Source organism: Rattus norvegicus, chromosome 17 (genome assembly GCF_036323735.1).
Source record: "Rattus norvegicus strain BN/NHsdMcwi chromosome 17, GRCr8, whole genome shotgun sequence".
Taxonomy (NCBI): Eukaryota; Metazoa; Chordata; class Mammalia; order Rodentia; family Muridae; genus Rattus; species Rattus norvegicus.
The window spans coordinates 76717042-76732332 of NC_086035.1; the positions used below are offsets into that span (position 1 = coordinate 76717042).

The window sequence follows — 15291 nt, forward strand, 5'->3', positions numbered from 1 at the left end:
AACTCAGGCTATGTTTTCAGAGTCTCCTAGATGGACCGTAATAAACCAAAGCGCACGTAAGAAAAGCAGACCTAAATTGAGTTGTGAAATCCATGTTCTAGAATCTCGATGCGATTCCCTTGAAAGGACGCGTTTTTGTCCTTTACAGCACCTAACGCGCTTATGCCCTGGCCCTTCTCTGGAAAGGGAGGCGTGTCCTGTGATCGGGGAGCCCTGACTCAGTCACCCTGGGCCATTTGCTCCAAGTGGCCTCTTCACACCTGACTGGCAGCACTGTTGGAGCCCCTCACTCCTCACTCGGGGAATTTGCGTTATCTTCTCCAGCTCCATTTCCCACCGGCTCTTGTCGAAGAAGGAGTGGTGCTTGAGGGTGCTACAGGCTGCCAGCTCTCCACCGATGTAGCATGCACTCAACTGCCGGCGAGTGAGGCAGAGGCTCTTCCCACAGAACGAGGTGGAAAAATCAAAGACTGCGTGCGGAGAGGGGGTGGGGCCAGAAAGACGTGCGCTGCAATTGAGAGAGCCAGGAAGGGTCGAACGTCCTTTCTGACTCTGAAAAGGAAACGCGTTGCCACCCACGTTCCAGACGGGTGGGAGAGGGCGGAGGACAGGCCCTGGGACACTATTATGAGCAGTGGCCACTTGGTGACACTTGTCCAGCCAGAGAGGCTGAGAGATGGAGAGAAACCCCAAGCCAAGGGATGATTCCTCTTTCCTGCCTTAATCTAAAGATGGTTTCTTACGGTCTGGCTGTGAAACGTCCCCTCTGGGCTCATGCAATTGAACCTTTGGTCCAGCAGGTGGTGCTGTTCCGGGAGGCTGTTGAAACTAGGGGTCTGGCTGGCCGATTTGGGGCTATGTGGGGTTCAAGGGTAAGAGGCTGGCTTGACTTCTGGTAGGTAGAATGCTGTTTGCCTGCCTCGATCATGTGCCTGGCTGCCTTGGCCTCTGTGTCTTCCCCATCACCGAGCTGTGAGCGGACATAACCTCTTCTCGGCTAACTTGCTTCTTCAGGAATTCTGTCCCAGCCAGAGTAGACACCCAATACAAATGTGTTCACTGCTTTCAAGTTACCACGCATCTTCCTTGTCGGAAAAACGTGTCTGGCGCCACTAAACACTCCCTACACGTTGTGTTCCTTGCAAATCACTTCATTTTACCTTCAGGTAAGAAACAATTGTCCTGTTTGGTATCAGAACTATCCAGAACAACGCCTCCCTGTTTAGCCTTACTCCCCGCTAGCATGGTCTGAAAAGGCTTTCTAAGTAAAGCTGAACAGGGGGAGAGGAGACTGTGCACGGCTCTTAGACCTCATTTTCCGTTCCCTATTCTTTTGAGTAATTAAAAAGGAAACTAAATAGAATCTTATGTAAAGCCAAACACCCAGGCTACCACTCCCGTTCCCTTCACAAAGCTAGCCACTCAGGGATGAAGTTCACCTTGTTACTATGGGCAACCAGCAGTTGCCCCTTCGCCCCCAGCGGCCTTCTGTGGAACACGGCATCACTGCTCTGGAGAATTTTTCTGTGGAAGGAGAACATCCCTCTGCGTTCCTTCAACTTCGTCTGAAGCTCGTTCACCCACCTGTTTCATTTTCCTTCCAGATACATTTTGAACAGAACAGCTGGTAGAGCATGCAACACTCAGCGGTCTCCTCCAAGGTGCTGAGCCAAGGTCAGACCACAGGGCTGCTCAGCCGGGATGCTAATGATGTCATGTGTAGAAACCGTTTACCTATGACAGCCACCAAAAAAAACTCCTGTGAGTTCCAAAGATGATATCATACACAGGTCTCAATCACAGGGCCTTCACATGGAGAGACAATTCTCAAAAATAAACCCAGACCAGTTATTTGTCTATTGCCTACATTCCATTCCTTCTCAGGTTTGACACTCCAGGTTTTTTATACTCTGGCCTCATGCCCAGCACCACATAATGAATCGTGACAAGCCCCTCCTCACTTTCCCAAGAACTCTTACAATAGCAGTGGCTGTGCGATTCATTTCTAGCCAATGGGACCTAAAGAAGGCATCTGGGGAAAGTTTTGCTTTTCTTACTAAAGTGAAAACAGACGCGGTTACTTCTACTCCCCAGTTCTTTTCTTTCTGCTTTGACTACAGACATAAAATATGGAGCGTGTGGCCGCTATGTTGGAAACATGAGATTAAGCAAGCCTTAGTTCACTCGGATGCTAAGCAGATGCCACACGCTGATGGGTTACAAATGACAGGAATTGATCTCCTGTGGTTCTGGGGATGGGGACTTTGGAGATCAGGGTGTCAGCAGGTTCAGCGGGCGTCTGGCTAGGGGCCACTTCCTGTGTTGTAGACAGCTACATTCTAGCTGTGGGAAGGGAGAGGGAACTCTCTGTAGCCATTTCCTTAAGGCCACTAATCTCATTCGTGAGGGCTGCACCCATAACCCAGCATCCTTTCAAACATTCCACTTCCTATGGCTATCAAACTTAGGGTGTCTTGGCATATGAATCTGGGGGAGACACAAACATACTACGTGTACGTAGTCACCCTCAATATGTTCTATTGATGGTGGTTTAGTCAGTACTAACTTCAAAATTGGAAAATATGACCTAGAATTTACATGGTACGATCATATATAGATATCACAGGATTCCATAATAACGTCAGGTGGGGATAGCTTGGTATGTTGTGAATCCTACAAGATGACTTAGTTTGCATCAAGGCTAATGGTGTCTGTTACCCCAGTGGGTACCCACTGGCAGATCTCTTTTACCTCAGGACATTCTGTAAGGCTTCTGTGGTGGTTTGAATAGGCTTGGCCCACAGGGAGTGGTACTGTTAGGAGGTGTGGTGTTGTTAGAGGAAGTCTGTCTCTGTGGGATTGGTCAGGCTCCACCCATTGCAGAGGAGAGCATCCTCCTAGTTGACTGAGGGTGCCAGTCTCTCCTGGCTGCAAGTGGATTAGGATGCAGAACTCTCAGCTCTTTCTCCAGCATCGTGTCTGCCCGGATGCTGCCACACTTCCTGTCGTGATGATAATGGACTGAACCTCTGAAACTATAAGCCAGCCCCAATTAAATATTGTCCCTTCTAAGAGTTGCTTTGGTCACGGTGTCTCTTTGTAGCAATGGAAACGCTAACTAAGACAGCATCCTTCCATGCTAGAGCAGGTCCTGCCTCCCTGCCTGTCCAAAGACAGTTTGGTGTCAGGTGCCAGTGAGCTGCTTTGATGCTTTAGATGGTGTGACATTCTTTTCTCCACTACAATGCTGCAGAAGCCAGATGAACCCAGCACGTCTGGGAGCCAGACGGCCTTCCCCTCTCTTCTCTCCTTACTACCACCTTAAGAACTCCAGTCATTTCCGTGTCTCCAACTGGGTGATATAATAAGACGAGGTGTTGTGGACAGTGGAGCAGGCATGGTGATCATTCTATATGTCCACTTGACAGGCCTCGTAGTGTCCAGTCAGCATTCTTCCAGTGTATTTATGAGGATGATTGGCTTTTGAACTGGGGAACTGAGTAAGGCAGATGGCTCTCCCCAGTTGAGTGACCATCAGCCCGCCCACTGGAGCCTGAACAGAACAAGCAGTGACAAAGTAAAAATATGTCCTTGTTTTTCTGCATAAGCGGAGACATCTCATCCGGTTTCTCTTGCTCTCAGAACTTATATCATCGTTCTTGAATTCTCAGGTTTTCAGACTCTGGCTGAACAGCAACAGTCGCTGGCATTTCTCTGGCATGTGGAGAGGTTACGACACTTCTCAGCCTCCATCACTATGTAAACAGATTCCGGTGTGGAAAAGGGTATGAGATCATGGGTGCGCAGTGCAGACGGCTGCCTTCATCCTTCAGCCCAGTATGTTCTGCACCCTGTGGGTGTCTGTGTTCTAACTGACTCTTCTTAGAAGGTCAGCTGTCATATCAGACTATACAGCTCATCGAAAGTCCTCAGTTTAAAAGAAAATTCCTCTTTAAAGACATGTTAGGGGCTGGAGAGATGGCTCAGCGGTTAAGAGCACCCGACTGCTCTTCCAGAGGTCATGAGTTCAATTCCCAGCAACCACATGGTGGCTCACAACCATCTGTAAAGAGATCCGATGCCCTCTTCTGGTGTATCTGAAGACAGCTACAGTGTACTCATATATAATAAATAATAAATCTTTAAAATAAAAAAAAAAGACATGTTAGTTACTTCTTATCCCTGTGACAGAAATCCCTGACAGAACAACTTAAGGGAAGGTCTTACTTTGCTCACATTTCAGAGGTGTCGATCCATCTGGTAGAGAGGGTGTGACAGACAGAGCAGCTCAAACCATGGCAGTCAAGAAGCAGAGAAGGGAAACAGGAAGAGGCCAGGGCAAGATAAGGTACACCCCAATAACCTACCTCTTCCAGCTAGGTCCCGCCTCTTACCGTCTCACCTTCCAGTAATGCCTGCCATCATGTTATGTCTAGGAACCAGTCCACTCATGGCATCACAGTCCTTATGAGCCGGTCATTTTGGAGGTATCCCCACAAGCACTCAAAGGTATGCTCCACTAATCTCCTAAGGAGGTCCTTGGACGTTGACCATCATAGAGAACTTACCCAAATATGTTTCACCCTGAGGTATTGGAGGTTAGGACTCTAACACATGAATTGGGACCATGCTCATACGATAATAATGGACTTAGAATCCATTCCTAAGGCCTATAGTGTGGACCATATTTGCATGGTTCTTCTTGGCATGAAGGACTACACCTTCCCAGGTTCCAGGGAGAGCTGTCTTAGGGAAAGGTAGGATGTCTACCTGCCACATTGTACGAGGACCCTCATTTTGTTCCATGAATGCACGTTATTATCCTACTATCTACAATGACCAGAACACAAGGCAATGATGAATGACCCAAGTCATCACAGTTTGTAAGTGATGGGTCAACGGCTCAGCCACTGCCTGACAATAGATCCCTGTTCTTAGATGACATCCCATGATGGCTTTATCAATGAAGGAAGCAGCTAAAAAGGAGGTGTGGTAGAGCTTTCTAGAACAGAACCAACAGAATGAACATAAATTACAAAGAGGGATCCATTCAATTGACTTACACGGGTGAGTGTGGTTAGTTCAACGATGACCTCAACACCCTGGAGAGGCCATTAGTTTCTTGTACTTGGGGCCAGATGTAGCAACAGTCCCCATGTGAAGATGAAGGCCTGAAGGACTTCTAGAGAGCCATAGTCCACGGTGGACTGAAGAAGGTGGGTTCTGATACAAATGAACAATTGTCAGCCACATAATGGAGTAGATACACTTCCCAGCATGGAGTGAAGGCAGGGAGACAAAAGGAAATGATTGTTCCTCGGACCTGCTTAGATCTGTGGGAGGGCACCAACAACTTTGGGGGAAGGTCTCCCCCCAGCCATCTTTCCAGGAAATGCCATTACAGATGTGTGTAACGCAGTTGTGTCTCTGTTGATTCTGGACCCAGCAAACAAAAAACCCATATTAACCATCGCAGATGGTACAGCAATTTGAATAAGGGTGGTCCCCAAAGGTTTATATATTTGAATGCTGGCTCATCAGGGAGCAACACTACTTGACAGATTAGGAGATTCTTATTGAAGTAGGCATGGCCTTGATGGAGAAGTATGTCACCAAGGGAGGGTCTGGGGGTTTCAATGACTCAAGCTAGGCTCAGTGTCTTCTCTTCCTATGAATCTGAATGTAGAACACTCGACTTCTCAAGCACCATGTCTGCCTGAATGCCACCATGCTTCCTGCCATGATGATAATGGATTAAACCTCTGAAACTATAGGCCGGCCCTCAACTAAACGCTTTCTTTGATAAGAGTTGCCACGGTCACGGTGTCTCTCCACAGCAATGGACACGGACTAAAACAAATGGTAAGATCCCGGCTTTCAGATTCATGGCCACAGCAGGGAGACAGGCTCACCGTGCCTCAGGACACAGACCTGCATCGAGGTGTCACACTCTGGCCTGACTGACTTTTGCTTGTTGTGACTATGATCCTCATGATACTCCGAAGACAAGACACTGTCTTGAGTCAGGGCATACATTTCTGAGCTCCCTTTACCTGACGACATTTCCGTTGACCATGGACTGGATGTTGCTGTCCCCAGATTCTCATGTTGAAACCCAACCCTCAGGGCAGTGGGGTAGTGGGAGGTGGGGGCCTTTGGAAAACAAGTTGATCACAAATGGAACATCCATGATTGGGGCCAAAGAGACAACAATCCCCACCCCCCTATACACACACACACACACACACACACACACACACACACACACACGCACACACTTTTTTTCTAAATGAACACCATTTGGAAGTTGTCATTTGTAAGAAAGCTTGTCCCAGAACCCTACCACGCTGGCCTCTCTGACCTCAGACCTCCAGACTCAAGAACCCTGGGAAATAAATGGCATGTGTGGGCCACCAGTCAGGATTCTTTGTCACAGCAGCTCACGCTGACTAAGACATTGAAGTCCTAACCTGAGGTGTCAGGTTGGATGCCTGACTTGTGTCAGAAAGAACTTGTGTTGTCACTTTACGCCACGTTTGTCTGCATCCAGATGGCATCGTTGCAACACTGTCCTCAGAGGAGCTTGTGAACCACTGGACTGGGCCTGATAAACTTCAGGAACCCTTGTATAAACCCAGCACTAGGAGAAAGGAACAAGTTTCCGTGGACAGCAGAGCCGTGTAATTAACACATCAAGAGTGCTGGTAGCTCTGGGATGTGTAAGCCTAGGTTGTGTGAGGCTCTAAATGAGAACGGAAAAAAAAAATCTAACCAGTCATTCACCATCCAGTCACAATGAAAGCAGCCATTTCCCCAAACGGCACTTCTCTTCCACAAACAGTGGCCATAAAATCAGAGGCTCTGAAACTTTAAGAGGCCGTAAACCCCTTCGGCAACAACGCGGAAGCTTGGAGAACACACATGAATAAATAAAAGCCAAAAGCTGCTGCCACATCACTGTGCCCCGAAGGACACAGAGCACCAGATTCTTAGAGGGGAAAAACAGCCCTCTGGGCTCAATAGAATTCCACAGGAACACCCCTCACGCCCCACTCCACGCCCCACCCCTCACGCCCCACCCCCACCCCACGCCCCACCCCACGCCCCACCCCACGCCCCACCCCTCACGCCCCCACCTCATGCCCCCCCTCCCCGCATTAGTTTCTAGAAGCCCTGAGCTGAGTCATCAGCCCCTGGCCTGCTGATGGCGATAGATGGGCGAGCTGCAGAGTCCACCGCAAGGCTGTTTCCGGGTAAGGGGGCAGCCTTGCTGAAGACACCCGGGTGTGCAGAGCCTCCTCTAAGGATGGGGAAGGGGTGCATCTGCTTCTGGGACTACCCACACTCCACGATCAGTGGCTGAACAAACTGGTTCAGGCGGAGAGCAGTGCTCCCGGGGGCTCTGTGTCCTGTAATGTTTGTGAGCAATGCTTTCTTTGTTGAGAGCTGCCACCAAATAGCTCGGAAGACTTGCAGGCTGCTCTGGTTGAAGTTTTGTCTTCAGCTTTAAAAACCATTCTCTTCCCTGTGGAAGCGTGGGGAGAGATTCTGTAAAGACCTGCAGTGAGACCCAGATGGGAGACGGCATAGTTATGCCTCCCTCCCTCCCTCGCTGCAGCCCTGTGTGCTAAGGGATTCGAATGGAGCCTGTCTCCACCTCATGTTTCCTAGGCTGTAAGTTCAGGCTGCAAACCCTGGGAAGCTTCCGGGATAATTTGCCAAAGAATTAGAACTGATGGGCTGGGGACATGACACATCTGGGATGTGCTCATCACACAACTGCGAGGACCTGAGTTCAATCCTTAGCACCCACAGAAAAAGCCAGGCGTGACTGCACACTCTTGTGATCCCAGCACTGGGGATGTAGAGACAGGAAGCTCCCTGGGGCAGTTAGCCAGTCATAGCAGCTGAATTGGTGACCCTCCAGGTCCCAGCACGAGACCTTGTCTCAAAAAAAAAAAGAGGGGGGCGGGGGACGGAGCCTAAGAAGCAATACAGAAGGTTAGCTTCTGCCCTTGAACAAACTGCTTCATCTCGGAAGGCGTTTTACTCTTCTTAAACCTCCTCCCATCTGGAAGGACGCCGCTCCGTAACCAAGTGCCCAACACAATCTAGCAGGGCTCCGACGAGGATCTAGCTTGGATCTAGCTTGGTGGCCGAACATTTGCCTGACTTGTGTAAGACCTTGCATTCTCTCAGCAGCACAACCCAAAAGGCGTGTCCATCGGGCACGGAAAGATGGTCGCACATCAGAGTCAGGAGGTGGAGAATGAGGACAGACAGGGGCCATGGGAATTCTGCTTCGACTGCAGCAGCAGGGGTGGGGGCGGGGCGAGGTAAAAAAAAGTCAAAAAACAAAACAAAGGTAAAACAGGGTAGGGAATGAGCCTAGGAAGACCTGGGGGTGTAGCTCAGTGGGCAAGCCCTTGCCTGATGTGTGCCAGGTCTTAGTTTGATCCCAGCACAGCAAAGCGGAAGTCATGCTAGGTTTCCTGACTATGCTGGGTGAGGAAAATGCATGACTCAGGGGCAAAGAAAGGAAGAGAAGGAGCACCAGCCACGCTGGGCATTCCACCCAGTCATCCTCAGCACTCTCCACTAAAGCCTCTCTCTCCCTCTTCTGGGGACATGTGTCAACACACGAAACATAACCCTTTACACTGAAGCCGTGCAGGGCAGGAGAGACGGCTCAGTAGTAAAGGTCAGCAAGTGCTTTCGCTCCCGTCTGACAGACTCTCTGTGTTCCACAAGCGCTCCTGGCAATGCGGAAGCACTAATGCAGAAGACTGGCTCATCCATTCATCCTGACAGAGAGGCGGGACTGTGGTGGTTACTGCAGATCTTGGCTCTGCCCATGGACTTGAAACCTCGAGAGAGCTATGTGACCTTGATACTTTCCCTCAGTATACCTACACCTCTTGACGGGTGACAACAGAAGTCTTGGAATGGCAGTATGAGTGACTGCTTATTCAAATGTGCCTGTGTCCCCCCACCTCACCTATGTGTGTCATATCAGGGCCTCCAAGACAGTTCTTCTGCGTAGTGTCTGGGAAAAGAAACAGGAAGTAGAGATGATACCTCAGGCCATCATGGGCCAAAGAGCAGCTTGCTGGACCCAAGTCGGTGACATCTGCAGAGGGAGGAGGTGGCCTCTGGAGCCAGCTAGAGTCCTTCATGGTATCACCGAGGACAGACCCAGTAAGAGGTTCTCATGTAATCAGTGGTCTTACTTCAACAAGGAGCTCAAATGATATTCTAAAGGATGTGGTTATTTGGGGGAATAAAAGAGCTTACCTAGGGCTAACTACTGTCCCTTAGTAACAGCAGGAGTTCCCTAGAAACAGAGGAGCAACAGATCTTCCAGGGGGCAGGTGAGAAATGGGGCTCTGTGGGACCTTGTGTTGTGAGTTCTTCGTTTGTTTGTTTTAGGAGAGAGAGAGAGAGAGAGAGAGAGAGAGAGAGAGGAAGAGAGAAAGAGAGAGGAAGAGAGAGAGAGAGAGAGGAAGAGAGAGAGAGGAAGAGGAAGAGAGGAAGAGAGTAGAGGCCAGCCATGAACACATGGAGAGAAGGGGGGAGGAGCAAGAGAGAGCAAGAGCGACATTGTGAGTTCTAGTCCTGTATGCAAGACTTTAGTGGGACAACCTATTCACCACCTGCATTTCTCTCTATACCTAGTGCTGATTCGCTACTATGACCCAGAAACAAAGAAAACTTACTTGCAATCATTTGAGATGGGAAAAACAGCCAAGTTAGGAAGCATTTTCTTACTCCCACATTGCCCATTAACAGCTGTGAGAAGAAAATGATACCTCACTGACTTAGAGGAAAGCGATACATCAGGACTTGATTCGAGTCTCAAGAGGAGGTGGGTGGAAGGATCTACCTTTAAAGAACGCCAATTAAAGTAATTGCCACTGTCACAGAAATTACTGTTTTTGACACCGAAGTTCTCTACTGGAGAACACTTAGAAAGCAGGGGAGAGGAAGCCACATGACCAACACAATTAGGAGAAGCAAAAGCCAACTGCTGTGGAGTCCCTTAAATAATTCAGGCTTTGGGCCAGCACCATCCCTGAAGGGATGCCATATTTTCCAGAAATTCAAAGATCTGTTGGCCATGAGCCCAAGGTTTGAGGGACTCATGAATGCAGACACACACATGTGGCTGTCACCCTCCCACTTCATGAGAGCCTCTCTTCAGATACAAGCTCTTGATGTTTGGAAGCTCAGCCTGGATCAAGGAGAGAAAGAGAAATAGGGGCTCCTCCACAAGGGACATGGGTCTAAGGATCTACTCACAGGCTCTGGGGAATAGCTCAAAGGAAAGCCTTTACCTGGCATGCCCAGGGCCTTGGGTTTAATCTCTAGCACCACAAAGACTAGGGGTTGGGGCATGCACATCACTTATGTGACTGGTGCCAGCAGAAGCCAGAAAAGGGCAGCAGAATCCGGTTCTACAAGAACAGCAAGCACTCTTAACTGCTGAGCCAGCTCTCCAGCCCCATATACGACTCCTAACTTGTAAAGGAAAGAACCAATTTTTAAAATTTTCAGGATCCTATAGACAGATTTAAAAAATAAAACAAAACAAAAATGCTCTTAAAATCAATTTCCAGAATAATGAAATTAGTGAAACAAACACAAACCCTATTGATTACTTATTATTAGACTCAAAAGATATGAAAACCAAGCAGTTTCTGTTGCTACAAAGGTTTCTAGAAGTTTATTGCTAATCTCTGTTCTCACCCTATAATCAATGGTTAACAAGTTCATCTCTGAACTGTCTATTCCCAAGGCCACATTTTGAGCTCTGGTCTAGGACAGCATGCCCAACAGTGGCCACGTTAATACTTACCTGCTAAGATGTGAGTCCCTGCATTTCCTGACTTCTGTGTGGCCCTCACACTGATCCTGCATCACCATTTACAGATCAATAAGTCAATAGATCGATCAATTGATCTATTGATAGATAAATAGATGATAGATATACAGACAGACACATGATAGATGATAGATAAATAGATGATAGATGATGGGTAGATGATATACAGACAGACAGACAGACATGATAGATGATAGATAGATAGATAGATAGATAGATAGATAGATAGATAGATAGATGGATGGATGATGGGTAGATAGATGAAATACAGACAGACATATGATAGATAATAGATATATGATAGATAGATGATGGGTAGAGAGATATAGACAGACAGACATGTGATAGATGATAGATATATGATAGATAGATGATGGGTAGATAGATGATAGATATACAGATAGACACAGATTGATGATAGATAGATATATGATAGATAAACAGACAGAAAGACAGACAGACAGATAGATAATTAGTAGGATAGCTGGTCCTGCATCACTATTTCAGTGCTGACTCAGGTTGGGGAGTACCAGAATTGGTCTAAGAGTTAAATATGATGTGGAAAGCACTACATATTGGGGTTAGGGAATTATATGATGATATAATGTAAGTGCTGAGAAATCCTGGTGAAGAAAGAAGAAGAAGAAGAAGAAGAAGAAGAAGAAGAAGAAGAAGAAGAAGAAGAAGAAGAAGAAGAAGAAGAAGAAGAAGAAGAAGAAGAAGAAGAAGAAGAAGAAGAAGGAAGAAGAAGAAGAAGAAGAAGAAGAAGAAGAAGAAGAAGAAGAAGAAGAAGAAGAAGAAGAGGAGGAGGAGGAGGAGGAGGAGGAGGAGGAGGAGGAAGAGGAGGAGGAGGAGGAGGAGGAGGAACAAGGACAAGAAGAACAAGAAGAACAAGAAGAGGTGAAGAAAGAAGAAAGAAGAAGAACAACAAGAACAAGAACAAGAACAAGAAGAGAGATGACCTATTTACCCTTTGTTGAGATCAGTATTCCAATTATTATTATTACTTCTGTTTCCTCTCTCTTTAATTTTTTTTTTGTTTTTTCGTGGCGCTGGAGATCAAACCCTGAGTCCCACACACGAGAGGCAAGTGGTCAAACTGAGCTGCACCCTGAGCCCTCACTGGTCCTTAAACTTGTGCTTTGTGTGCCAGAGCACGCGCTACCAACCAGAACAAGAAGAGCCCATTCAGAGTCCAGCCTCTCATGGGATCGTGTCCACAACTCTGGGGTCCGGAAGTGAGAAATGGCCCTGCCTGGGTCAGTACAGAGTCCCTAGTGCCAGGATCAGTGTGGGAACCACACAGGAAATGCCAGACTCATTTTCACTGCTGCCCAGGCCTTCCACGGTTCATACTTGGCACTTTGGAATTTGCCTAGCATTGGAGCAGCCTGGGCAACTGGGAAAGGCTGCTTGGAATAATCTCACTGCTGTGAGACCAGGTTGGGAGAGAAACTGCTGAACTGCTGGCTCAAGGGACACCACTTTCCTTCCCTGGCTCCTTCAGGCCAGTCCCCCGAGTGGGCTTACCCAAGAAACCAGCGTCATGCATGCTACTACCTAGGTGGTTTCCTTATTGGGGGGCCTTTGAATTCCGCTTGGAAGTGTAGCTGACTTCACTGAGCTGGCTTCCCAAGTCCCCTCTGAGAGCACTGTTACCACACAGTCCATTAGCTGACAAGCAGCTCCCAACACATTCACACTGAAGCTAGAACCAGCAACCAGCCGGCGATGTGGATGTGTGTCCCTGAGCTCTCTGCTCACCATCTTAGCCTCACGGAGGTCACTGGCGACAAGTCAGGCTAGACCGCCATAACCTTTTACAGACTTACACTTTCTCCAACTATTATTCCAATCCAAAGCCAAAGCCACTTTCCTGTCTACTGCTCAGCCCTTCTGAGGTTTCGTATCTAGGGGTTTATTTCTTTACAATCTACTCTGACCCGTCACTAAAAAAAATCCTGGAGTTTCCCAGGCGACTAAACAAATGGACCCTTTAGTCTCGGAAAACAGCCATTTGTTTCCGTGATGATACACGATCCTTCCACAGCTCAACAATGGGTCATCGGTCCCGGCGGACCTCAAGAGATTTGCCACAAACACTGGGCATCAAGAGGATGATCTCGGACTATGCCTTAGGCTTCTGTGGGATAGAAAATGTCAGCCAAATCTTTGATACACTCCCAGGAGAAAGGTGGAGTCTGACTCCCTTAGCCCCTGAACTCGGGCCACCACACACAGTAGCAAGAACACAGCAGGACACACATCTGCAAAAGCATGAGGAGAGGCCACAGGTTCCAGGTCAGATGCAGATTGTAAGTAAGGAAAGCCTAGAGATGGCTCTACCCACAAAGTCATACAGCTCAGTTGCTCCGGAACTAAAGCACGGAGGTAGTGTGGCAGGCGAGAAGGTCCCAATTTATGGCACTACTCTTTGAAGGGATTTGTCACTAAGCAGCAGGTAACTAACATCCTTGTTAAATAAAGTGGCCCGTGAGCTCTCTCTACTTCTTTTGCCCAGCGCATTGTGGTCCCTGATACTTTCCCAGCCATCAAGATTTAGACAGGATGTAACAAGAGCCAACCTGGTCTTAGGATTTAGCTTGGAACGCCCCATCACTGACTCTGCTCACACCCTAGGTACCAACTTCAGTCTTCCTAGTTCAGAAACTTCTAGTCACAGAGACCAGTGGGACACATAGACTGGAATCCATGCACCCACTGGACACCCCTCAGTCCCAGGCACTAGCTCCTTGGCACCTACCCTCACGGGGAAGCAGCCCTGTGAGCCCAGGTCGTGGGAGTGGCCACAGACTCCCACACCCGTTCCCTGCCCTCCAAGTTCTCCTGCAGCAGCAGGCTCTGAGAGCAATAGTCTCTCGATGCCCCTGAGGAGAAAGGAGAAAACTTGTGGCTGTTGACAGTGTGGGGGCCTAATACCAACCTGGAAACAGCATAGTTAGGACGGAAAAATCAAACAGGCAGGATCTATGTTTGTGATCGCACGGTCTGCTAAGGTTACAATGAACTCGGGGGGGGGGGGGCAGTGTGCTTATCTCTGAAACGGAGAAGGTACCAGCGCTCCCTGCCAGGTTCGTTAAGTCCCACGGTGCCAGCACAAGAAGCTTCCCTACTTTTTCCTTCTTGCTTTCTGGTAAAACATGCCCAGCACTGTCATGCCCTCTGTACTTCTGTCTGCTCCATTTGTTCCAGGTAGAGGCTTATTGGCTAAGACAATCAAACAGCCCTCCTCCCTCTGCCCCAGACACCTAGACTGACATTCTACAGTCAGCCCATGGCAAAGCTCTTTAGCTCAAAACTGTATGCACACACTGATTTGACCTCCTCTCGGTCCCTCTGTTCTGACCCTCCCCAAGCTACCACCAACTCCTACAACAGTTGAGATTTGTCCCCACGTCTATCCTGTCTCTGTACAGTGGCATCTCCTTACCTCTCAGGAGACTTGTGATAGAAAACAAACCGAGGTTTCGTTTTTTTGTTTTTGTTTTTGTTTTTTTTTTAATTATAGTCCTCCAATCTCGGCCAAGTCCTTCCACTGACCTCATGGCTTAGTCTGGTCCCACATTGAATCTCTTGTCCTAGTGTGCTTTCTGTTGTGATGACCAAAGCACACTTGGAGAAGGACTTGGTTTATTTATTTTAGAGGTTACAACCCGACTCAAGGCAGGAAGTGGAGACCATGGAGGAAATCAGCTGGCTGGTTTGCTTGGCTATCTTTCTTAAATAGTCAGAGCCCACCAGCCTAAGGATGGCACCACTCCCAATGGGTGGGGCCCTCCTATATAAATTAGCCATCAGGAAAATGCCCCACAGACGTGAACCACACGCCAATCGGATGGAGGCAATCCCTCAGCTAAGGTTCCCTCTTTCCGGGTGTGCCGAGAGGACAACCAAGATTAGCCAGCACACCTTACCTCCAATCTCTGACACCTTCTCACTGTCCGATAGATCTTGCTGTGGTGATTTGAATGTGAAATGTTTCTCTCAGGCTCATGTGTTAGGGGCTTAGTTGACAGCAGAGGAACTCTGTGGAAATGTCTGAAGCGTAAGGGCTTATCCTTCAGGAATGGATTAACCCACTGCTGTATTCCTAATCTGATGGTGACTGGGAGGTGACGGGAAAGTTGCAAGGTAGGCCCGTCACTGGAAGCATGCCTTGGGATCTTGTACCCTACTTCCTTCCCCATCGGATCCCTTTCTGCCACAGGCTCCCTGCTGTGATATTCACCTCACCACAAATCCAGGAACAACAGAACCCAATGGCCGAAACCTTGAAACTGTGAACGGAAACGGCAGAAGTCTATCCCAGACCTGTTGGCTTCCTGTTCCCCTGCCCATATGTCAGGGGGGCTCCTGCCTCGGAACACAGCTCCTGCCACTGCTTCTGT

The 15291-nt window shown here is 48.3% G+C and overlaps 1 long non-coding RNA gene across 1 annotated transcript; it reads left to right on the forward strand.

Moving 5' to 3' along the window:
• The first annotated feature begins 124 nt into the window (after positions 1-124).
• Positions 125-4159, forward strand: LOC134482605 (uncharacterized). Its single transcript, XR_010058987.1, has 2 exons — positions 125-1166; positions 1605-4159. It is a non-coding gene; the product is annotated as an uncharacterized LOC134482605 (long non-coding RNA).
• Positions 4160-15291: the final 11132 nt, after the last annotated feature.